Source organism: Globicephala melas, chromosome 4 (genome assembly GCF_963455315.2).
Source record: "Globicephala melas chromosome 4, mGloMel1.2, whole genome shotgun sequence".
NCBI classification, from domain to species: Eukaryota; Metazoa; Chordata; class Mammalia; order Artiodactyla; family Delphinidae; genus Globicephala; species Globicephala melas.
The window spans coordinates 47,119,383-47,144,193 of record NC_083317.1 but is presented as its reverse complement, the minus strand read 5'-3'; the positions used below and the strand labels follow the sequence as shown (position 1 = coordinate 47,144,193).

The 24,811-nt window shown below is 38.2% G+C and overlaps 3 protein-coding genes across 4 annotated transcripts in view; 2 read left to right on the top strand and 1 right to left on the bottom strand.

The window, feature by feature from the left end:
• Window positions 1–24,811, bottom strand: part of CMSS1 (cms1 ribosomal small subunit homolog) — a 382,976-nt gene that overhangs the window by 305,687 nt on the left and 52,478 nt on the right. The window lies entirely within an intron of this gene.
• The window catches only part of LOC115855628 (filamin A-interacting protein 1-like), a 163,044-nt gene that overhangs the window by 96,542 nt on the left and 41,691 nt on the right, over window positions 1–24,811 (top strand). The gene's annotated exons all lie outside the window — the stretch shown is intronic.
• Window positions 20,115–24,811, top strand: part of FILIP1L (filamin A interacting protein 1 like) — a 31,621-nt gene continuing 26,924 nt past the window's right edge. The window contains exon 1 of the mRNA XM_030861015.2: window positions 20,115–20,216. The gene's annotated coding sequence lies outside the window, so the exon portion shown is untranslated. The remainder of the gene's footprint in view (window positions 20,217–24,811) is intronic.

Here is a 24,811-nt window from a genome sequence, read left to right as displayed (position 1 = left end):
AATGAACACAAATTAGTTGAGATATAGAAAGCAAAACTTTCAGTTGCCCCCACCCCTTTTTAAATTTTGTTTCGAACTGTACTTATTGCCAAAGCTATAGAACGGTGGTCAGCAAACTTTTTTTTGTAAAGGACCAGGTAGTAAATATTTTAAGCTTTGTAGGCCACAGTCTTGTTGCCACTATTCAATTCTGCTGTTATAGTAGGAAAGCAGCCAATAATATGTAAACAAATGGGTGTGGCTGTGTTCCAATCAAACTTTATGGACATTAAAATTTGAATTTCATGTAATGTTCACATATCGTGGAATATTATTCTTATTTTGGAATGTTATTCTTATTTTCCAATTATTTAAAAATATAAAAAACATTCTTAACTTGTAGACAGTACAAAAATTGATGGTGGGCAGGCTATAAAACTTAGTCATGTCTTCTCTCTGTCATGTCCTGCTTTATTATACATTTAAATGTATATAGAAATTTCTGACTACAAACAAAACACTTTGTTTACATTACCTTCTTAGGTATCCATTTTAAAGCATGAGAGCAGACAAAAAAAAAAAATGTACCATTGATGCCAATCATAATAAAGCAGGATACTGGGAGAGAGGTACAGAATAATTGAGTTCTATACCACTGACACATGTTTAAATCATATTTACAGATATACACATATTAGTAAGTTCTTTGTTCATGCTAATATTATTCATTGTCGAGGCCCAAATCAATAATAACATCAATGGATTTTTTTCCCCACAACCTGAACAACTAAAATTAAGTCTTATTAAGAAGTTAATTAAACTTAGACACATAAAGGCTGGTAATATCCTTTGCCATAATCATTTCTGAGCAAACAAAGTGAAAAACAAAATGTTCTGAGAAACAAATTATGTTTCTCTCTAGTACTTTTCTCTAATATAACAATGGACCATAATTAAATTTTAGAGACTTAAAACACAGTTCTTGTTTATTAGCCATGTACGATACACAATTGGAAATGGGCTTCAGTGCACTTCGTATATACTGATTTCTTTTTTGATTTAAGAAAATTATTTTTTCAAAGTAAATCATTGTGCTTTCAGTTTGTTAGAAGGTAAATACTGATTAATACATAGTTTGTAAAACCAAAACAACAAACACTTGCCCTTTAAGGTAATTTGTGAAATCTCAAACTACTGAGCAAAGGTTTAGTTGCTATGGCAACAAATACATCCTAAACATTGTCATTGCAGAATTATTTAAAAGAAGAGCATGCCTGAAGACAGTAATTTGGGTCCCATTCTTCTAGTCTCAGGCCTTCAAAGTGACTGTTTCTAAGTGCTTCCCTACGTTTTTTTGTTACTTTAATAAAAGGTCCTGTTTCCTGACTAAATCCTGTCTTTCCCCTTTGGGAACCTTTGTCTCAAGACCTCTGTATGGAGTGAGAACAGCTTAAGGTGACTGCCATTCATGAAAAAACAAAACAAAAACAAAAACAAAGACAAAACCCCTAGAAAACATAAACATTCCACACACAGAAATGCTGTACTAATGGGGCATGCAGACTTTTTAAAGTAAAACAGCCCCTCTATGGAAGAGCACACCAATTTTGCAGCTAACACTAGTGCAACAAATTTTCCCTTGCCTTCCTATTGCCATATGCCTGCCATTTTCTCCCTATAGTTTCCATTCACTGTTTCAAACATATGTTGCCACTTATTTGCCAGGAAAGGAATCTCTGAACTAACCCCTTTATGTATGATGAAATGGCAGACGGAACGGAGCCAGAGACAGCACCATTAGTAGTTATTCACACTTCTGTTTTCTCTTAACTTCCTTTTCTCTAAAGTTTATTCCTCATGTTAGGAGGGATGTGTAATCATAAAGATATCCTTGACTCATACTTTAGAATATGGAAGCACAGCAATTCCCTGTAGCAGAAAATGGTTCTCTCTTCCACCGAGCTGCATACCTCCGCTACAGAAAGCCTATCTTTACAGCCTAGAGCCTGACAAACACAGGTAAGAGGCTCCTTTGTCAAACCCTCACCAACTATCAACATTCTTTTCTAGTAATCACTGCTAGAGTTTAACCAACATTTAACCACAGTCATTTAATAAGGCACCTGTTCCATGGGTTCAGGTTGCTAGGTGATTAATTGCCCTGAGTCAAGAGGAGAAAACACCATGGAGATTAGTTAAGAGGAAGGGGTTTTCCACTAAAGATGACGGGAATTTATGGAGATAAAGTGGGGAAGTCTGGTGTTACAAGTACAGCAACAAGAAATGAATGCTATTTCAGTCTGTATTGATTATCCTCTTTTGGCTTACTGAAACCAACCTATAGGCCAAGAAACATCGCCATGGATTAATAGTTATGTTACGGTTGAACTAAGTTCCTTAAACTGTATCTGGCAAACACTACCAGGAACTTGGCCTCTTCTGGAAAAGGAGGCAAAAAATAAGCTCTTGTCCATAGCAGAAAGGAAATACAGTACCGTGAAGAACCCACAAATACTACCATTCACGTGTTATGGGATATGGTAAAAAATAAAAAACAGTCCTGCTGAGCGACAGCCCACTAGATCTATGAAGCCAACTGCAAAGCTGGATGAAGTATGATTCATTCTTTAAAGGGGGATGTTTTCAGCTTTTCCAGTCATGAACATGGGTGACTGCAAGTTGCTTAAAAGAACATGCTGTCATGCTTAAACCTGGGAGAGCTAAGAATAAAATATATTAAGCTTAACCCTCCGGGCCACATAAAATACATACAAGCATTCTCTGGGTTATGAACACCTGACTCGTGAATGTTCCCTCTATATAAAAAGACAATCTACATTCTGCTCAAAAGGATGACACCTGGAGGGCAAGAGTATTTCCAGAGCTACTTAATTTTCCTCAGGCTAGCTAGCCAGGGGCTGCCATGGATATGATAGGGAGGTATTCACCTGGAATCCAAAGTGGGAACCTGGAACACATTTACTAATAAATATCATGTGTTATGTAAAACATAGGCTCCCAGCTAGTCCACAAAAAGCTAGCTGACCCGAAATATAGTTTAAATTCTATACATTTGCAAGAATATTGTTCTCCACTACAGGCTGTAATAATCACATTATATATAAATCTTGTGAGCTATGATATGATTGTGCTACAATATCACCATACTATCACAATTACCTAAATACAGGCTTTCAGCATTATTATGGGTTTAGTAAGTCTCCTTGTGCTAATCTGGGAACCAACTCTCTACTTAATAACTTAATAACATTGTTTCTATTGGGAAATATCTTACAAATGAACCTTTCAAATCTTTTTGCGAGATGGGGAAATTTCTACATTTTGAAGGTTAAAGTATTCACTTTCCTTCTTGCTATAAGAATCCAAATTGCCCTAAAATCTATATAAATTCAGCATTATGCCATGTTTCTTCTATGAGCAAGAGAAACCATAAACAACACAGACTTTAAAAGCATAAAAAACAAAAAAACAAGAAATGGTTATTCACGGAAAGAAGAGACCAGCACACGAGCACACAAGAGTAATGTGGATAGTAAGTCTGCCCTCCAGCTGCCTCTGGGGCCAGATCTGGCACCAGGCCAGCTCCTCCTTAGTGACTGTACATTTTATGTTGCCCACAACAGAGGATCAAATTGGATGGAACTTTATTTTACCTGAACTCCTAAGTGCCACCTTGTCTCACACCTTTCTAGATGCATAACTTCTTCCTCTACACAGAAAGGGCACTTCATTTATGCACGCTGTGTAATTCACTTAGTTTTTAACCAGTATATCTTTTTCTCCATATTTTTTAAACTAAATTTATTTATTTTTTATTTTTGGCTGCGTTGGGTCTTTGTTGCTACACACGGGCTTTCTCTAGTTGTGGCGAGCGGGAGCTACTCTGTTGCGGTGCGTGGGCTTCTCATTGCGGTGGCTTCTCTTGTTGCGGAACATGGGCTCTAGGCATGCGGGCTTCAGTAGCTGTGGTGAGCAGGCTTTAGAGCGCAGGCTCAGCAGTTGTGGTGCACAGGCTTAGTTGCTCCGCAGCATGTGGGATCTTCCCGGACCAGGGCTCAAACCCGTGTCCCTGCATTGGCAGGCAGATTCTTAACCACTGTGCCACCAGGGAAGCCCTTTTCTTCCATATTAATACCTCCCTAACCAACTCTTAGCTGTAAATTCCCTGAAGCAAGGGATCTGTCTTATTTTTCCATATAGCACTAAACTTTGGATATAATAGCACAGAGAAAAGGAACAAAGTTTACTGGAGCCTAATATATGCTGGTACTATGTTAAATGGCTTTCTTCCCCTCAGATTTGTCTCACTTAACACAGTAGGTATTTAATAAATGAATACTGAATGTTTAGTCACCCAGCTTCAATAAAAAGAAAACTGTAAAGAAACTGATAGAAACATTTGTGGATTCAGTAAAGAGGGAATAAGATTTTTTACCTTCAAAATGCCTTTGGGGTTGGTGGTAAAATCTAACTAAAATATCTATGTATTCTGTGAGGGGTGTTGGTAAACAAAAATTGTTCTCAATTAGCATGGAACTCTATTTTACAGAGATAAGTATAAATCAATTATCTATAGAGCATAAAGACTTGTGGAGAGTCTACAAAATGGACAACACTATTTTGGGGCTTACCATCCAAAAATACCTAGATTCTAAAAATATTGTTACTGGAGATGGAGACATGAAGGCAGAAGGATGTGTCTTTAGAGTCCCCAGATTTCCTCATAGGAACACCTTGAGAGGACAGACACAGAGCATGCTGCATTCATCTAAACAAGGCATTGCCATTCCTAGTCACCTTTGCACACCCCACCCACTTGGTCTTCTTTGGGAACAGCCCATATGCTTTGTTGTATGAAGGCTGACCAAGGCCACGAAACATGAAGACCTGACTTGGGATGAACTTTTATGGACTTTGAGTTGTTCCCTCCTGAAAATCATCTTCAGAATCTCATTCCCCCACTTCTTAGCTGAGGATAAAGCAAATGCAATATAGTGATAAGGAAAACACAGCACAGACACAAGCAGCTACTGAAACAAACACTTGCACACACATGCACGCACTCACATCTATCTAACTAATGATATGCAAACAGAAATAATGGTTCCTATGATATTTAAAACAAATTTAGCTACTAAATTATCAAAAAAAGCAAGGATCTGGCAATAAAATATGGTAACATTCCAACAAATAGCCTTAGGCAGGTGATTTGTTTCTCCCAACTAGAAAGTTTAGGCTTTATCAAAATCAGAAAACACTGTCAGCAGAACCCTCAATAATATTTCTATCCGTTGAACCTCTTCAATTTTGTTATTACTTTGTTTCTATTCCAAAACTAGTTTCCATTTTTAAGGGTAAAAGAATGATAGTGAATTAAGAGCAAGGGGAGATAGGAAATAAGTAAGCTTATTATATGAACTTTCTCTAAATTAGAAGTATAGTATAGTGTATGGTATAGAAGGTACACGAAGAACCCAAGCCGGCTTCTGCGTTGAGAGCATTTTTTGAATGCTGTGAACTTAATTTTAGTTTTTATGGCACCATAGGGCACAGAGGACAAAGTCCAGGGCCCTCCCTACCCCACATAAAGTTAGGATTACAAACATCTAAACCATCAGTGTTAAAGGTGACTAAGAAACAAAACCAACCTCCAGGAACGAAAAGGAAAACTACTTTCCTTGAACTGTGGCATTGGGAGAAAGGGAAGAAATAAACTCCACTGAGAATTTATAATAACAAGCTACCCAACATGAGAATTTGCAGCCCAAATTCACACTACCTGGGTGGTCCAAAAACAAAAAATAAAAAGCCTATAGATTCTGGGCTGACAATACTCCCTGGCACCTGGCAAAAAAAAAAAAATCCTCTCTAGAGGAAGCCACCTTCAACCCAGGGTTCAAAGAATTCCCACATATAAAGTCTAAGATGTATGAGTTCATATTAAAAAAAATCCAAAAACACACTAGAAAATAATGCATAATGATTGAAAGCCGGAGAAATCAGAATCAGAACTGTTGATAAAGACATCAGATATTTAAATTATCAGACAGTGTGTAAAACATACTTAATATATGAAAGATAAAAAAGGGGATTGAAATTTCTAGTTAAAAGAGTAACAGACTATAAAAGGCCAAACAAATTAGGAAAGAAAAAAATTGGAAATGAAAAACTATAACTGTAAGATCAGCAATGAGAATTAGTGAACTGGAAGAAAAATCTGAAGAAATAATAAAATGCAGCCTGAAGAGCTAGAGACGGAACAAGCGAAAGAATAGTTGAAGGATATGAAGAACAGAGTAAGAAGGTCTAACATGTGTCTAAGTTTTAAAAGGTAAGGAGACAAAAAATTATTCAGAAGCCATATTTGAGGATTTAACATTGAGAATTTTCTAGAAGTGAGGAAAGAAACCAATTCACACATACAGGAATCTTAATGAAGCCCAGAAAATATAAAATAAAGAACTCTATACTTAAGAATATCATAATGAAATGGCAGAATATCAGAAGACAAAGGAAAAATCACAAAAGCAGCCAGAGAGAAAAGGAATGACAATTAGACTGATGATTGACTTTTCAACATTAACATGGGAAGCCAAAAGTCAGTGGAATATTACTCTCAATGTCCTGACAGAAATGGTGTCAACCTAGAAGTCTATGCACTGTAAAAATCTTCCTAAGAACAAGGGTAAAATATAGACATGTTCAAATAAATAAAAAGAGAGAGTGTGCAAAAAACACACTTCCACTAAAGGAACTTCAAAAGTATGTATTTAGATTGAAGGAAAGTGATCCCAGATGGAAGTATGGAATAAAAGAAGGAATGATGAGTAAAGAAAGTGGTAAATATGTTGGTACATCTAAACCAACACTGACTAAAAGAACAATAATAGGTAATGATAATATCTTGTGGAATTAAAAAAAAGAACTAAAGTATATTTCAACAGTAATATAAAAATTGGGAGGGTATGCTTAAAGTGTTCTGAAGTCCTTAAAGTTTTTGGAGGATTAAAATTGTGATTAGCTTTAGACTTTGAGAATTTAACTTGTGAGGTAGAATGTATAGGCTAATTAATTCCTAACAGAATAGAAATAGTATATGACTTCCAAAGTAGAGAGGGTGAAAATGAATAAAAATAAAATCCAAAAGAAGCCAAGAAATGAGATAAAACAACAGCAAAAAAGGTGGTGAAAAACAGAACCATCAACTAAGATGACAAAAGTAAAACCAAATACATCAATAATCACTGTAACATAGACTAAATACATTAAAAGACAAAGATTGTCAGATTGGATTAAAACAGTTCTAACAATAATAATAATTCCCAACTGTATGCTGTTCATAAGTGACTCAAACATAAGAATATAGCAAAACTGAAAGTAAAAGTTTGGAAAAGAGACATCATCAAGCAACCACTAACCAAAAGAAAGGTTATACAACTATGTTAATATGAGACAAAAGGGACCTTAAGGTGGAAAGCGTCTATAAAGAGTCACTATATAATGTGAAAAGATTCCATTTTCTAGGAATAGTTTGAACTTACATGCACATAAAAATATGGTCTCTAATAACTATAGCAAGAATTGACAGAAACACAAGGACAGACTAATCCACCACCACAGCGGAAGAGTCTAACACACCTCTTAAGTCATTAATAAATCAAGCAGACAAAACTCAGCAAGGTTACAGAAGATTTTAACAACATAATAAGCAAGGTTTATTTGTAGTGAGGATGATGTTCTTAACTCCTACAGAATATACATTCTCTTTAAGCAGATAGGGAACTTGTACAAAAACTAAACACAGTGGGACCATAAAGCAAATCATAACAAACTTCGAAAGGCAGATAAAAACTGACCATATTTTCTGACTATAACGTAATCAGTGACAAAAGGATCTCTCCCTCCTGCCCCAAATATATGCTTAAAAATTAAGAAGCACAACTTTAAATAACTCATGAGCCAAAGAGAGGGATCAAAGCCCAATAAAACCACGGGGAAAAAAGAAACAAACTAAAGTCCTTAGCAAAGCTATTTTTTGTACTGAAATTTATGAAATCTCAGAACTGACCCAATGAAGACAATCACAGAATTTCTTTTCCCTGGAAGTTGAAAAGTGAAGATAAAAGTGTCTGTCTCAACAAAAAGCATTCTGAGAAGATTCTCTTCTCAACTTTACCTTCCACAATCAGTAAATAAAATTGCTGATAGCTAAGTACTTAAGAAGGTGAACCTAAAACATAAAGAACCTCCTCCAGTGTAAGTAATGGATCAAACAGGTACCTCTGCAAAGGACATTATCAAAACGAACAAACAAACCAATTCATTCGGCAAGTCATTCATTCATATTCAGAGTTTGTGTGTATGATATGAGCAGCCTTGGGAGATCTTTACCCAGCTACCAACTTTTTCTCTGAGGAGAAGCTTTGATAAATCATAATTACTTATCAAGTAAATGGCTCAAGAGAGCCATTCTTTTAATAAAGCTAAAAGAAATTCTCCTGCTTAAGTAAAATATTATACATCTATTTTATTTTGATTCTCAGAAAAGACCTTTAAAACTTTTCACTAGAGGCTACTCCACACCCTCACTTGTCCAAGAATTATACCTAAAAGAAGCATTAACATACGAATGTATAACGAGGCTGGAGTATTCCTAATTCTATTTTATGGATATTGCAGCTCAATATGCAACTGAAAAGAAACTTTCCAACAAAGCCACTTAAAACTGCTTTCAGTATGTTACTCAAATGCTCAAAAGCTGCCAATGGCATCCTACTGTCTACATTAAGTTAAAACCCCCACTGCTTGAATTTTAAGACCCATTTATAGTCTGGCCCCACCTTTTGCGACCACTCTCTCCTCCAGGGCTGCGATGTATACCACTTGTACAACTGTCTGCAGGGGCCCCATACTGCTCAACAAGAGCCAGTCAGTGACTACAGTCAATCCAGGGTCCCTTTGCTCTGCCATTCTCCTTCCTGGAATTACATACTCACCCTTCAAGGTCCAGATGAACCTTATCTTCTGTTATGAAGACCACCCAGATATTTCTAAGTCTAACTGATACTTTTGTAAAAATTCTTACTTCACCAAACTCAGCATCCCAATTTCATATTAATTGGGTTTTGGCTTTTGTTTATTTGTTTCTTCTATCTACCCATCAAAATCTAGGCAGGGTCACGCTTTATACTCTCTACCCCCCGTCACCATGAACTTAGCACAGTGATAAATACTCACAGAAGGTACTCAACAAATATATGTTGAGTGCTTCTTAAAAGAACATGGCGGATGCAGACTAGGCCTAACTTCTTTATGCCTATAAGTCATCACAAGAGCCCCCCCCCAACAGTATTCCCTTTGATATCCCACATCCTTCAATTTAGAAGGGAAAATGTAATATCTTTTTCATTCGCTCAATTCCATTCCAGTGAGCAAGTATCATGAACAAAGGTTAATTTTTTTCAAGATTTTTCATCATATTTTCTCACTGGCACTACCTAATTGGAGAACACAGGCCCTTTCATCCCATCAGGAGCATAAAAATTCTTCAATGTTGTACATGCGAAAGCCATGCATCAGCTGCCAACCCCCCTCCCATCCATCTTGCTACTAACATATTGGCATAAATGACTGATGATAATCCTCATTCACAAAAGTGCTATTAGTTGTTGAAGGTCACAATGACTGGACAAAAAGAGAACACATTTAGCCTTTGGGAAGTAGATTTCCATTCCTGATCTAAAAATTTGAATTTTATTATTGTTCATTTCCCCTTGTAGTTGTTAGTGAGCATACATAAAAGCCTGAATGTGTACTTGTGTAGCATGTAGTGTATGTGTGGTTATGAGCAAAAAGGAGGGAAGAAAGAGGAAGAGAGTTAGACATATGTGCCACAAGGTTTCAGCAAACAACAGCCATAGTTAGAGGATGGATGGATGGATGGAAAGAGTCTAATTTTAACCAAAAGTCAGTCAGCACCTATCAGAGGTGAGGCAACACCTCAGCCATTTTCATATTTTGAGTCTACTGATATACTAAAAAGAGGAAATGAAATGCCAATGTAAGTTCATGAACTCATGCTAATTTTATTTTTTTATTTTAAATATCATTTATTTATTTATTTATTTTATCTTTGCATTGGGTTTTCGTTGCTGCACGTGGGCTTTCTCTAGTTGCGGTAAGCAGGGGCTACTCTTCATTGCGGTATGTGGGCTTCTCATTGAGGTGGCTTCTCTTGTTCCGGAGCATGGGCTCTAGGTGTGCAGGCTTTAGTAGTTGTGGTGCACAGGCTCAGTAGTTGTGGCTCGCAGGCTCTAGAGCACAGGCTCAGTAGTTGTGGCGCATGGGCTTAGTTGCTCCGTGGCATGTGGGATCTTCTTCCTGGACCAGGGATCGAACCCATGTCCCCTGCATTGGCAGGCGGATTCTTAACCACTGCACCACCAGGGAAGTCCCGTGCTAATTTTAAATACTTGCATTTAGCAAAGAACTTTGAATTTTTGTATTGAAAGATAAGGTAATGAAATATAATTGAGCTATTCATAGGTTTTGAAAATTAATTAATTTGAAAATTAAGTCAATCTTATCAGAGTATATCAGCACTTGGAGATAAATCTCAGAGTCCAAATTTGAGGTCACTCAGAGTCGACACCAGTGACGACTCCCCAGATTCTCAGTGTGAATAAGTGAGCTGGAACATGGACATTCTGGCATCACTAGGGCAGGAGCCATTCATGGTAACTGAAAATTGATTCTATGTGTTTCAGAACTAAACTGGATCAGTCTTCATTAGAACTGATTATATTTAAAAAGAAACCAGCTCTATTTTAAGTTATGTTTTGCCAAGAGGCAAGTGTTAGGAAGAAACTCTGCCCCTGCAGTTTTTACTCCTCAAGTCCTCAGGCTGTCAGAGCACTATCATGACAGACTTTTCCCTACTTGCACGATTAAATACACCCCCATGGGGAAATTTCCCTAGCAAATAATATTTGTGATCAAGGAAATTACAGAAACTTGATTAAATGGAAGAAAGAATAGTTTCCACATCAAGACTTAATCAGTATCATGTTGATTTAAAAGTACAAAGCCAAAATCTATCACTGCAAATATCCTGCACACACTATCCTGCACACATACTTGCCTCCATGGATATGAAATAAATGGCACATAAAATGGACCAAAAGCTAACAGTCAATGAGTGGGAGTAGTGTGTACATGATCATCATCTCTTTTTCTTGCTGGATCCAAAGCACTTCTTTGCAGTCATTTCCTCATTCAGCAGGTTTGTGGAATGCCCACTATGTGCAGGGCATTGTGCTTGTCCTCATATAGAATCTCACAGAGAGGGAAGGAGGTTTGAAAGATCAAGGTAGAGGGCTGGGCAGAATAATCACCACACATTAGGCTCTCAATAAATGACAGCAATTCTTTTCCCTTCCCTTCCCACTCCTTAAATCTTCTTTGAACCATGAAACTTAAGTCAGAGGGATTTTAAGAAGATATTTGATAGGATTCTTAAATCTATGTCATAATCTGAAAAGATTAAAGAACATACAGATTCAGAAGTTGGCAATAAATGAAAACAGTTTAAAACACAGTATGGTAGGATTTTTAAGCGATTCTTTCAATATGATTTCTATTACTGTTACTGTTGTTTTGATGCTTATAGTGACGTAAATAATTAGAGAAGGAGAGAAGACAAGAAGGAGGAAAGAGAAGAGGGAAGGGAGGGAGGAGAAGAGAAAAGAGAGAGAAGAAACTGTACAAAGCAGAAACACTTCAGAGTTCTGCAGCAGAAAAGGCATCACACACTGGCCTGAGTGAGCTCTGCCCCATCTGCGTGTCCCTGAACAGGCTACTGCACAGCCTGAGTTTCAGTTTCAGTTATTCAGTTATAAGATGAGGGAAGCTGACCAGGTGATCTCCAAGATCCATTCTCACTCTACTATCCCATGGTGCAAGCATAATGAAGTAGGTGGCAGATAGGAGAGATACAAAGTTCTATGACTCCAGGCTTAGTACTGTTTACCCCCAAGACCAAATTTTACAAGACACTGAGTGTGATTTCTACAAGAGGTTGCTGAAGTCAGTCTGTAATTCAAACCCTGGTGCCACTCTTAACTTCCTCTGTGATCTTTCACAGGTTACTTCACCTCTCTGTTCCTCAGTTATCTATCCCACAGGGTCATTATGTGGATCAAAGTTGATATTATATGTAAAGCATACAGTTCACGGCATCCATTAAACAATAAATGTGTTATATATTATTGTTGTTATTATAACAAAGATATAATATAAACAAAACCAACATAGGATAGAAGTGATTAACCCAGATTATCACGGGAGCAGTGCATGATGAAAATACTTAGGTGTGTGGTTGTTCATTAGGAGGCTGGTGATCAGTAAGCTCAATGACACAGTAGTTTGATGTGGTTGCCTAAAATGCTAAGAAAAATTAAGGTTTACACACACACTCACACACACACATACACAGAGTCTATAAGTCTATAAAGGGGAAGTAACTATACTCGGAAGTAACTTGTTCATTCTGAGCACCAAACCATTAGACACAGGGTGTGAAAGGACTGAAATTATATCAAATAGGAACACCTGATGATTGAGGACAAACTGTCTTCAAATATTTAAAAAACTGTCATGTCAAAGCAATGTATTTGTTCAGTATGGCTCCACAGAAAGATCAGGAATGTCAGTGGAAGTCAGAGGAAGCCAATTTTTAGTTCGGAATGGAATGGACTTGTTGAGGGAGTAACAAATCGCTGGAGCTCTTCAGCTCTGACTAATGACAACTTGACTGTGTATGTACCAACTCCCAGAAGAACGGTGAAATTCTCACTGGAGAGATATTTCAATTTAAGGGTGAACACAAGACTTTTGACCTCCCTCCCGAACCTGAACCTGTATTTTATGATGCAAATTGGATACCTAGTGGCATAAATTATAAAAGGATTTCTCATATACAGAATAACCAATTGGCAAGCATGCAAGACAATGTTGTTAAGTGACAGAATTAATATTAAAAGCTCAGATCTCTCCATTAAATTTTTGACCAGAGTTGTCAACCCATTATCAACCTTGGTGGCTTGAGTTGATTACCAGATCTTTAATTTAAAAGAAATGCAACAGGGCTTCCCTGGTGTTGCAGTGGTTAAGAATCCGCCTGCCAATGCAGGGGACATGGGTTTGAGCCCTGGTCCGGGAAGATCTCACATGCCACGGAGCAACCAAGCCTGTGCACCACAACTACTGAGCCTGTGCTCTAGAGCCTGCAAGCCACAACTACTGAAGCCCGCACACCTAGAGCCCGTACTCTGCAACAAGAGAAGCCACCTTAATGAGAGGCCTGCGCACCGCAACAAAGAGTAGCCCCAGCTCACTGCAACTAAAATGAAAGCCAGCGCATAGCAACTAAGACCCAACACAGCCAAAAAATAAATAAATAAATAAATTTTTAAAAATAAAAAAAAGAAATGCAACAAAAATATTGCATTTTTAATCCATAAAGTGGATAACTTGCTCATTAATGTTCCAAATTAGTTCCGTGGTTAGTATAAACCTAGGTACATTACACTAATATTAATTAGGATTTCAGACACATTCTTCTTGACAGTTCTAATCACATTGCTTAATTAGCCATTTTTGATTTTTCAAGTTTCCCAGCAGAGACATGCAGACCCATAAAACATAGTGGCTGGATCAGCAATTTACTGTTTGACCTTGGGGCAAGTCCTTCTAACCTCTCCAAGATCCAACTATCTCATCTACTTAAAAAGGGAGAACAAAGAGTGGTAATAAGGAGCGTAGATGTTTTTTAAGGCCTTTTACACTATAAAATGTGATTTTATAAAATGATTATCCTTCGTAATAAAACTCAAAGCACATTTCTTATTTCTTAATTTGTTCGTCATTTTTCCCAGTGGAGACATCTTTAGCCATAATGTAGGGAAGTGAAGCATTTAGTCTATAAAACCATCACTGACTGCTCTGTGAGATAGTTTTATTCTGTCTTTCTGGGGTTTTGAAAAAGTTGCCTGACTGAGGGAAAGGATTTTACAACTAGAAGCCACCTTCACATCAAGTAATAATCAACTATAAATAATGGACAAAGCAGAATCAGGGACAGGAGGGAAGAGCATAAAATGTCTCTTTCATAAAAATAACCTTAGAATGAACCATTTTACTCTCACTTTTTTTTTTTTTACTTCCTAAATGCTTTATTTCCTTAGGTCTTCTAGATCCATTTCAATGAGTTTATATGATTAACAGTTTATCCTCATGCATTGTTATATTTGAGTTTCCAATGATAAAAGAAAACATAAATTCAACTCACCCATCTGTTTCACCCTTAGTTGGCCAACTATTCCAATAACATCCTAAACTGTCCCAATGACTTCCAACTAAAAAAACCTGTTCAATTGTACTTTACTTATTTTATTTTTGGCTGCGTTGGGTCTTTGTCACTGCGCGCAGGCTTTCTCTAGTGGAGGTGAGCGGGGGCTACTCTTCGTTGTGGTGCGCGGGCTTCTCATTGCTGTGGCTTCTCTTGTTGCAGAGCACGGGCTCTAGGCACATGGGCTTCAGCAGTTGTGGCTCGCGGGCTCTAGAGCGCAGGCTCAGTAGTTGTGGCGCATGGGCTTAGTTGCTCTGCAGCTTGTGGGATCTTCCCAGACCAGGGATCAAACCCGTGTCGACTGCATTGGCAGGTGGATTCTTAACCACTGCGCCACCACGGAAGTCCCCAATTATACTTTGAACCCATAGGTCTTCCTCCTTTATATTTAGCCTGAAATCAAGCTCCACAACTATACAGAAAAAGCTGTCAGAGTAGTTTCTTTTAAAAGGCATTACTTAAAAAAGACATGGAATACCAACTAGTTTACAAGGTCCCTTTAAAAAAATGGATTGAACAAAGTATTAAGAACAATCTGTACTGGCAAGGAACAAAGAAGATGACCTAATAGGTCTCTTCCATCTAATTTCTGTGATTCAAGGATTTTTTTTTTTACTCTTGCAGCAATACTTGTGAGTTCAACAATTTCACAAAACTATTATTAGTTACCAAGGAAACACAAAATGTTTGCAGGAATAAATAAGCAAATGGACTGGACCTAAATAGCAGGCTTTTCCTGCTTCTCATTTAATAATCTTATGGTGATGTCATATTATCAATCCTTCATTCTCCCCAAGTCATTCTGCTCACCTACTGGCATGCTCACTAGAGTCCCATAGTCAACTCATAGCATCCCACGTAAACCAAGAATAGGAGGTCTCTGATCAACAGAAAAGTCTCCATTACATATGGACTTCCTTGTTTCATTTGTTAAAGAAAAACCATGGTGATGTCAGTGGTTGGCTTTATGACCACCATTTCTAGGGAAAATATGCAAATATATGCTTTTAAATGACCCGATAGCTATAGAAAAGCCAGGAACATTAATATAAAAAGGTAAAAAGAAACAATACACAATTATGGCCCAAAGTATGAAAACAATTATGCTTTACAAATGCTTAGAAAAAGACCAAAAGGAAACACAATACATGGAATTGTTAATAGTTGGCAGTATTCATGTGGTAGAACTAGTTGTAAAATGTCTTTTTGACTTTTCTGCATTTTCCAAATTATGACATGGGCACTGAACTATTTTTAAGTTAATTTTTAAAGCCACAAAATAGCATTCATTTTAATGTTAATAAAGGGCATCCCATTCCCTAACATTACCACTGACACTGTTGCTATCAGCCCAAGTTAACTCTCAAGGGGATTGGTACCTTTATAAAATCAAAGTCTGCTAAAGTAAGAATAGGAATAGTTGAGGAGCCTCTGGAAACGTCAAGGACTATGGAGGCCTGGGACAGGAGATCTGGGCTGCAGGTAAGAGTGAGACAGTCTGTATGTAAATTCAAATTCACTACAGCCCATTAACTGCTGGTTAAGCTCTCGGTGCACAGTGTAAGTGCTGTGCTGCCTGGGGATGTGGTATATTTCATGCAGGCATTTATGTGTACAGAGCGAGGCAGATATCACCTGGGGAACAGAAAGAAGAGTGAAAGGAAGAGGTAGGTTAGAAAACTGATTGTCCCTGGCATGGAGAGAAGCTGCTTTCACCCTCAGACTTTCCTTTTGGTTCTATGTTCCACAGTTGCCCACCTGTGGTGCTCAGTCTCTTTAGCCTTCCTCCAAAATTGTGTAGAAGCAGAGAAGTGATCAGTTCCACATCTACAGCAGGCTTGCCCAATGCTCAGAGGCAAAGCCGTTTTTCAAGAAGTCTGTGCATGAGATGTTAGAATGTTCTGTCAGGACGAATATCTTAGCACCAAAGGCTCACACTCTGGCCAATCCAACTACTGGCTGATGCAATGAAGGACCACAGCATTCTGCCTCTCCCCATGCCATCCTGGATCTATATCCCCTCTCTGTTCAGCTTCTCATAACAGCACCAAGCCCATAATAAGAATTGCTGTTTTTCTTTGCATGTTATAGTGTTTCCACATATACTCTTCTAGAGGCAAAGGAGCAAACATGTCACATGCCACGTGAGTGTTACCATCCCAAAGCTTGCAGCAGAGCTTCCAGAGAGCAGTGCACACTGCCACTTACCTGATGAAAGAACCAATAGTAAAAATTGTGGGCGGCTCTAGAAAAGGTTCAGCTAATTATGAATACTGCTTCTCTGGCACTTATTCAGATGACCAAAAGACTTTACCAGTCACAAGAAGAAACAAAGGCAGGGAGACAGGACAAGAAAGAAAATAAGAGCAGTCACTTCACAAAGAGAAACTGGCTCTGACATGTTTAGTAACACATTAATGTTATTTTAAAACAGTTAAATAATTGTGGACACTACTACTAACATTGGTTGCTGTGGCCATTGTAATAACCTCCTGGCAATAGCTTAAACCATGGGAAATTGCTGATATTCAACTGTTTTGGGCTATCTAACAAAAGAGACCTCATACCATTCAATCAAATGGATACATCCTAGTTTCCAGCCTTGTCACCTACAAACCCTTCTTCTGCATTAGAAAGCAATTAGCTTGGTAGAAAAATTCCTTTGTGCCATTTCCAAATGATAACTTAAAACTATTGCTGATTTAGATCATAAATTCAGCTTACTAGTTGTAGAAAGGACTTTTATTTGCAGGTATACTTATTTGTAGGATATTCCTGATTATAAAATGAGAAGAGTCATATAGCAACTGGATAGTAAAATTTTCAGTAAAAAGGGAAGTAAAACTTTTTCAGCCAAGACTGAGGCACAATGGTCATAACTCTATTCTTTTCATAATAAATATATGTCAGAAGCTAAGAGAACAAAAATTGCATTGCAAAGAGAATGTTGATAGGAAAAGGAAAGCAGATAAAAATCTACTCATGTGGCCAGTGGAGCACAATGCCAATGGCTGGCTGGAGTGTTCAATACAAGACCCAGGGTGCCCTTGTGTCAGTTAGATAAAGATTCCGCTTCTTCAAGACCTTTGACTTTCATCTGTTGGAAAATTTTTATAATATTCTATCTTTATTAGAACATGTTGCCAACATCCTCAAGAAAACTATCTTAGTAAATATACAAATCCACAATGTCTCCAATGTAAACAACACTCCCTAGGGTTATTCGGCACACAGTCAGGGTGGCTCTGGTGTGTGGCCTACGAAGAGTGTGAGTTTTAGTTCTCCTAATTCAACATCAGTCTGAAAAATAAAGACACAAACTTCTCAGTTAAATCAGAATATTTCTTTACTAGCAACACCTCTGAGAGATTCTGAGCAAATCCTTAACAGAAGACAAGACTAAGGCTGTATATACAATAACACTGGTTCAATTTTTTGCTTTCATTACTTTACCAGCAGTGTGACCTTGGTCAAGCAATTTTACCCTTCCAAATGTGTTTCATCATCTGAAAAGTATGGATAAAACCACCTCAAAATGTGTTATGCAGATTAAATGATGGAGTGCATGTAGAGCATTAAGCACAGTGACTGGTATGAACTAAAAGCTCAACAAATGAGAGTTATTATTGATTCCTGAAGAGAGTGGCCACATACCATGACCTCAGCTGGAACGCTGAGTCATAGCTGTTTCAGAGGCCAGTGCTTCAGCAGTTAAGAGCACAGGCAAGGAACTCGGAAGTAGGAGTACTAATCTTCTTTTCTCTTGCTTCGAGAACCCTAGACAAGTCTTTTAGCCATTTAACTTCTCTAGTCTTCAGTTACTTCACCTAAAGAAAAGGAGGAAATAATACTGACATATTTTACAGGGAAACTGGGAAGTCAAAAGCATGAACATAAATGCAAAGCATGAGTACAAAAGTATAAGAAAGAAATAAACGGTAGTGTCAAATGTTAGGAAGCCTCTGTATCCATCAGAGGGGAAAGGAGGCAGAACAAGTTACAAAAATGCTAGCTTTGGGTAGAGGTGCTTTATGTTACCAGTTTGGAGTTGAGATTCAGGTGTTTATGCTTCATGCAACTTTCATAACAGTCATTTTATCTCACTTGTAATAAATCAAAGCTAGTATAAAAATCTCAAAGGATATTTAATCAGTACAAGGCAAGCATAGGAGACTAAAAATATTTAAATACACTTCATAAGTGTATTTAACAAACCAACATCTAAAATGTTAATACGAAACTGCAAATCAAATATTAAAACTTAAGTTCAGCTGAAGAGTATAATCATTCACTTCTCTTAAAACAGTATATACAAAAAGCAGGGGTTAGTTTAATACGCATCTCAGTAGACAGGTAGAGTGATCTAGAAGAACTGTTAAAGTGAGCCCACAGTTTATTAAAGATGATACATGTTTATTTTTGTGCCCTGCATCTTTTCTCCATGCCATTTTTGCTAACTATAAATTCTCTGCAACCAGTCTTTCTCTACTCCACACTAAAGAAAAGAAACAGGCAGACTATTTTCATTATTTCTGTTTGACAAAACATATGGAAACAATAATTCTACAGACATGTACATTATAATAGGAAGCAATCCTATTTTAATGTAATTTTAAAAATTAAATAGACTCAAGTTATTTAAACTACTCAGTTTATTTGAAACTCACAAATGAGGCAGCCACGTCTCTAATTTACTTAGCAGATTCATATAGTTGGCTAGGACTTTAGAGATTACTTCTCTTATTGCTGTGCAAAGCAATTAGGAGGCTAATTCTCATTTACAAAAAAAAGTATTTATACAAGTAAATCTGCCCCCTAGTAAAGGGTAACAGGCTTAATTCAGTCATATTTCATCAGTTTCTTTTTTCTTCTCAGGTCTTTTTTATTTTGTTTTATTTTGTGTGCTGGTAGAAAAGAACAGATGAATTAAAACTGATTCTAAAGTTCTACTTTTATACTTTGTCTTGAAAGGACTGCACAAAACATTAAATTTCTTTAATAAATATTTTCCCTGCCATATAAACTGATTAGTTTTAACTACTTTCGTTAAAACACAGGCATGCAGAAATGAGGAACAAGGAGGTTCTCTCAGGAAAAACACTGAAAAAATAAGATTTCATCTGGCCTTCCCATCACCACTTGAAGAATTGTTTGGTAGTTACATCATCAGGAAATAAAATACTATCCTCTGAGGACCCCTACTCTTTACAAAGAGGAAAGAGAAGGTTTGAAGTCTAAATCACTCCCGGAGATGTCTCCAAAAAAAGAGAGACTGAGACTTCTGGCTTCCCTCTGCCGCCTTCTTCCCCAGCAACCAAAAAACAAATGTAACAAAAACGTATTTACTAAAGTATAAATAAGAATAACATGATGTGTATTTAAGAATCCCAAGCAATAACAGAAGCTTTAGAGCCCCAGAGGGAGAAAAGTTACAAGCGGATCAACCCTGACCCCCAATGACTCGATTAGCCCGGCAGGAGGGCGCCAGCGTCCCCGGCCCGCCGCCCATTCCCCTCCGCGGGGAGCCGGGACCGACTGTGCGTTCACACGGTCCGAGCGTCGGCGGAGCCGGGGCGCGATGCAGCGCCGCCGCCGCGGATCTGGCTGTCACCGGCGCCCCCGCCGCCCGCGCCGCACACGCGGAGCGCCTTATAAGGCAGCGCAGTGACGTAACGCCCATAGGCCGGGCGCGCTCGGCGCCCCGCTCGCATTGTTCGGGCGACTCCTGGAGCGCGCACAGCCCGCTCGCAGCGCCGCGAGACTGCGGCCCCCGCCCGGCCCCCGCCCGGCCCCAGCGCAGGCGACTCAGGTAAGCCCGGGAGAGCCGCTCAGCTCCAGCAAGGGGATTGCTGTCTGAGAGCTAGGCAGTCTGTAGGTGGCTTTTAAAGTTATTAGCATCACGAACTGGACAGGTTTCGAAAAGCGCGTCCAATGAACTCTAGGTTCAAAACCTTTCCCAACTCACACAAAACCTGAAAAGTTTTCTCCGATAGAGAAAACAGATTTGGGATTTAATTTTAAATGTAGAGAGGTGAGGGATGACTATATATTACAGACGCCTTCCAAGTAAGCTACACATGGTATCCTGCCTGTATTGAGAAATCTTTGGGGAAAGGGTGGGGAGAGTATATTGTACTACAGCAACTCTATCTCCTGATCTTACCTCTCCTAGGGCTCAAACTCCTTTAAGTCTTATAAGAGCACAGTGCGAAACACTACCACAAGGTAGTGGATTTGTCCCCCCCCCCCCGCAATGCCCTCCCTCTTTTGTAAATCTTCATATAAAAAACTAGAAAACCCCTGTTAGGAATACATCGTGTAATTAGGATGAATCTAACTTTAAAAGTAAAGCACTTTTTAAGCTTCAAAAAATCCTACAAACGCTATTCTGTCTTAAAAGCAAATGTTAATTAGTACAAGAAAGTAACTCACAGTTTTGAGTTCTAACTTTTTAATTCAACTCCAGTCAGTGGGTAAATGACAAACTGCAATGCAAATTAAAGATAAAGCTAGTTCCTCTATAGTAACATGTTGGACAATAGCTTATTATGTAGAAATACTAATTTAAAAGGTAAAGCCTATAGAAGAATTTTGTTAATCAGTGGCGTTTTGATCCATAATTCGTTACATCTAAACCCTGGATAGACTATTGCTATAAACGAACCCTTATAGTATGATAATTGAACCATTGGCAGATGCCGAAAATCTACATATTTTACTTTTCAGAATAAAAATCAGCAGAGGAATTAAAAACAAAATATGCTATGTCAAATTTAAAACCCTGGAATAGGAGATGAAAAAATGATTTATCACTCAAACTTTATTTGGTCTGAACATATGTTGTAAAACAAACTTAAGAAAAAAAATGTGTGAAAGAATTATTTCCCTTTTAAAATAGTCCCTGTGTTTTACTTATCATTTGAAACATAGTTTTTTACCTGCTCAAAATTCGGGATGTATCTGTATTTCTAGTAATTCCTGTGGTTGAGTTTTTTAAAGTATATGACATTAGTGCCTGCCATTTTTGCTTCACAGGAGTTTTATTTGCTAATTTTGTTTGAAGCAATGCAAGGCTTTGGTTTTAGTATTCTAAAAGAAAAATTATATGTTACTTGGCCTGAAGATAGGCTTTATAAACTGCAGGTTAGTACTGAGAAGTAGCATTTCCTCAAAACTATTATTTCAAATATAGGGAAGCCTACCATAATGAGAAGAGGGGGCAACACCCAGGTTACTGTGGAGAAGTACAGAATATGCAATAGAAAAGTTGTTTATTTGATATAGGCTGTAATTGGAAACTGAAAAAATTCCTATCTAGGGAAAAAGGTATTCCAGTCTTTTGAATCTAATAGAGGAGGAGGGAAATAGAAACCATCAATTATTGTTTCAGCTATACCCAAAGTACCATCTGTACCATAAACTATAGCTCAACTGTTGAAAAATCATAACCTCTATCAAAGCCCTAACAGCTGTTTCCCAGAGTCTGCATTTTATTTTTGTAAAACAGGCAAGCATCAATTTTAAAACAAAATTTTAAGTGACACACTTCAACAGTCCACACTTTTTTCCATTTATTAACTTTAAAGTGTAGTTCAAAGAACAATCACCCATTAAAACCCCTTTTAAAATTGAAAGTTAAAAAAGATTTATCGTGGATACATTACCTCACAGTGGCCTCTCTTAGTGAGCATTTCTTAGTGCTTGGGATAACTTACATGATGGAAAAAATGTTTTGGATTGAATGAATGTGAATTTTTACATCTCCAGATAAAGCACATATTAATTTTATAATTAATAAATTCATTTACCTTTCTATGGTGATTAACCTTACCCATTAAGCCCTGGTACTTTTGTGATATTTTCCTAATGTTGTGATGGAGTCTATAGTAACAATCAATATGAAAATACAAGTAAGCTTAGAGCTTCTCAATTTTCAAGTCCACTTGCAATTCCCATTAATCTGCCTTCTCAAAATGCTATGAACTTTGCTTTAGGGTTCTCTGCTACCTCTTCCCCTCCAAAAAAGTGCCTTTGATAATAAATGGATTTTGAGGTAAAGAAAGTGAAAATGGGGGAGAAGAGCAAAATTCCATTAATTGTGCTTAGGTCATGTTCTGTCTATATCTAGTGCTTCAGGGCAAAGTGAATGCTTTTACAAGGTGAATAGAGAAAAAAAAAAATACAGCCTCCTATTAAAGGGAAAAAGGAAGCGGGGCAGGAAGAGAACTGTTTATAAAAGACTGGATATTGTAAAGTAATAATCAAAGGATGTAAAGCAATATTGGTCTCAACCTGCTTCAAGAACTGAGATCTGTTACCCACACAGCCAGTCATTATCTTTGAAAAATCTAACACACCTTATCCTCTTGGGCATATCATTAATTTTAAATGATTTTTAGAGTTTAGTTAATTTGCATTTGACTGTGAATTTAGCTTCAATATAAACTGATTTAGTTTCTGTAAATTATGTTTAAATAAGGATTTAAAGATGAAGAGACTGCATATTCAGCAAGCATCACAAACTTTCAAAGAAGTATTTCTATGGCTGCCTTTGCCATCACTAGGGCCACCAACTCAATCACTTATGTTTAATGTGTGCTGCAAAGAATCTTAGAAATTCCTCTGGCCAGTCAGTTTCTACTTCGAGTGTGAGGTACACTAATTCCTAGCAGATCATCACCAACACAGTTCTAAAACCTCCTATATTCCTCTTCTCAAAAACAGAGTTGAGATTTTCTCTCCCTGGCCGCCTTCTGCATTAACATTACCTCCGACTGGGAAAGCTGGGCAAGTAAAAGTGGGAAGGCTCTCCCAGGAAAGTTGCTTGGTTCTTTTTCAGATATGGGAGAAGGACTCCCTTTTCATGCTTGTTCCATGAGATTCTAATTTAGCAGATTAGATAGGACAGCAGCAGTTTTCATTCTGAGCCCAAGAACAGAGGGTAAAACATTAGCAGCATTTTTTCTCCAGTCTGACCATCCTCACATTCCTATGCCCTACTGGTTCCAAAATAAGATTAACTCTTAAAGATACAATTATACTTTTTTAATGACTAGCTTTGGAAATGATACATTTGTGTGTGTGGGGATGGGTGAGGAGGTATGTGCAAGAGTAAGTAGGTAAGTGTAGCTATCATTGGGACAGGTAGAAGTGCAAACACCTTGTTTCTGTTTATGGTAACTACTGATTATAGCCTAGAGCACAGTCATTATCAGTAAGAGTGTATATTTTGTCAGAATAGCAAACACTCAGTCCCACAGATGTGAGTTTGAGAAGTGCCTTGGTAAGTTCTTTAGGGACAGTGGGATGCCCCAGGCCCCAGAGAGTGTACACACACACACGGACACAGACCTGACAGGAAATGTCCACAGAACTTTATAGCTGGAAGAGGCCTTGGAGGCCATCTGATCCAAATGCCTCACCCTGCAGAAGAAACTGATGTCTACAGTGTGACTTACCTCAGAGACACAGAGCTACTCAGAGGCAGAGCCAGGGCCCCCTGCATTCTTGGGCTATAGCCTTTGGTTTCTCCTTAAATTAATGGTAGGAAGAGATGAGAACAGAAGCCCCAGAAGAAGCCTTGGTACTGTAGGTGTTAATTTGGATATAAAACCCATTAAAAAAAAAAGAAAGTAGAAAGGTTCAAAGTTCTTGTTAATAAGTACAAGCAGTAAGAAGACAAAGGGAAAGGAGGGAGGTGAAAATCAATACAGTTCAACCAGGCTACAATGGAAGGGAGGTGATAAAGGGAGGACAAAGAAAACAAATAATAAATGTACTTAAAGGTCCTCTGGACGGCAAAGCTCACTCTCTGCCTAAAAGCTGAGAGGTGCCCTGCAAAGAGTGTATGCTCTACAGTTATAGTTAAAGCCATTTACGTCTGATCCACTAACATGACAAGTGACCTCTTCGTAGTGTCTTCCAACTACAAGCATTCTGCCTTCCCTAGACCTCCCCAGCTAGTAGGTTCCCTTTCAAAACTCAGTGAATCAATGCCTTTAAAACAACCCTCCCTGGGCTTCCCTGGTGGCGCAGTGGTTGGGAGTCCGCCTGCCGATGCAGGGGACACGGGTTCGTGCCCCGGTCCGGGAGGATCCCACATGCCGCAGAGCGGCTGGGCCCATGAGCCATGGCTGCTGAGCCTGCGTGTCCGGAGCCTGTGCTCTGCAACGGGAGAGGCCACAACAGTGAGAGGCCCATGTAAAAAACAAAAAAAAAAACCCAAAAACAAAAAAAACCCTCCCAAAAACTTTACAGGAAGTCACTGTGGGCTATAAGCTCCTGGAAATACTTACCTGCTTTACTTTCCTTCATACCATGCATTGCTACATGACATTAAATTATACATTAACTGCTTGTTTATCGTCTGTCTACTGGACTGTAAACTCCTTGAAGGTCAATTTT